The 1761-nt window shown below is 33.0% G+C and overlaps 1 protein-coding gene across 1 annotated transcript in view; it reads right to left on the minus strand.

Annotated features, from left to right (window-relative positions):
* Positions 1 to 1761, minus strand: part of LOC117180480 (succinate dehydrogenase [ubiquinone] flavoprotein subunit, mitochondrial-like) — a 35944-nt gene that overhangs the window by 1982 nt on the left and 32201 nt on the right. The gene's annotated exons all lie outside the window — the stretch shown is intronic.

The raw sequence follows: 1761 nt of genomic DNA on the forward strand, positions 1-1761 counted from the left end.
CTACGTCTACTTATTTCCTCATTGCTAAGACCTGCGATGTTCAAAGTTCTCTTGTACGCTTCTGTTTTTGCTTTTTGGGCAGCCTGAATTTCATCATTCCACTACGCATCACCAGACATTCTTCTTACAACTGCGGTACCACATACTTCGATTGTGCATCTGACAAGGATATCCCGTAACATTGTCCAGGCGCCCTCTAAATCTTTGTTTTTTATACGGTCCTCCCATGTTGCCCTATCTATGCTTTCGATTATCTTATTTTGGAAATCTATGCGCAGATCCTTATGATTGAAAATAATTAAGTTATATTTTTATTTCAAAATTTTTATTTAGGACAATTTACAAAAAAAAGAGTATTGATGACATTGCATAAAATACTGTTTTTGAAAACAGGTATTTATGGAAGTGGAGTTTTGGTAACAGAAGGATGTCGAGGCGAGGGTGGAAAACTAGTGAATTCAAAAGGAGAATTTTTCATGGAAAATTATGCACCCCAAGCTAAAGATCTTGCTTCTCGAGATGTTGTTTCGCGGGCAATCACAATGGAAGTATTGGAAGGAAGGTAGGCAGAGAAGTTAAAAATTAAATAAAAAATGTAAGATTTGAATTAAACTTTTATTATGATACTCATATTGAATCAAATTTCGAAATAAATCTTTCATATGTGATACCGATTGAAATGCTTTTTAAAACTCCCAACTGCTGCATGGATGCGTTCGCTATATTTACTTATATATATTAAATAAAATTATTAATTTGTAATTTCTTGACATTCATGGCATCGAAAACGTTGAGATTTGTTTGATAAAATAATATCATAAATTCGTTTTATAGAGGTGTGGGAGAGAAAAAAGATCATGCCTATTTACAAGTTCATCACTTGCCCGAAGAACTGATCCAGACAAGATTACCGGGTGTGCAACATTTAGCTTGGGTATTTGCGGGTGTCAACATTTTAGAAGAACCAATACCTGTCATTCCCACGGTCCATTATAATATGGGTGGTATTCCTACTAACTATATGACACAGGTGAGTTTTTATATGTTACAATATTAACTGTTCTTCCTCATGTAAATCACGGAAAAATTATTTTTTTTAAACTTGAAACAGTGAAATAGAAACTTGGCAAAAATATGATACGTGAATATTAAAACAATAATAATCTTAAAAAAAAGTTTTTTATGCACGAAAAAATAATTATTTAATTTATCAAATTTCAACGGTTGCATGTGGAACAATATTACTCAGTGTAAAGCCGCAATTTGGATAGTGGCAAACATCTGGAATTGGTAACATTTATTTTCGAAAGCTGTATAGATTATTTCTTTTCCATCATCAATATCAAATGTTTTAATAATATTCTGTCCACTTATTTTACCTGCATATGATTCGGATCTCACGATTACAATTTGCATTTTTCTGTATGAATATAGACAAATTCTATTATTCTGAGATTATATATCTATATAAAAACTGTAAAGGTTAAAAGTTCCAGAGATTTGCTTATATGGAATTTAATTAACAATACATCGAATCATCTTTCGAGGTCCTGACAAGAGAAAATGAAGAAGATAAGCCCTTATTAGGTCTATGGGCGATTGGTGAAACTGCCTGCAGCTCTGTTCATGGAGCAAATAGACTTGGAGCCAATAGTCTTTTAGAAATCGTGGTATTTGGAAAAGCCGTAGTTGATCAAATATGTAGCTTGTCTAGTCCAGGTGAAAGCCATGCAGATCTTGACCCGGTATAATTGCTATTTA

This window comes from Belonocnema kinseyi, chromosome 9, assembly GCF_010883055.1.
Source record: "Belonocnema kinseyi isolate 2016_QV_RU_SX_M_011 chromosome 9, B_treatae_v1, whole genome shotgun sequence".
NCBI classification, from domain to species: domain Eukaryota; kingdom Metazoa; phylum Arthropoda; class Insecta; order Hymenoptera; family Cynipidae; genus Belonocnema; species Belonocnema kinseyi.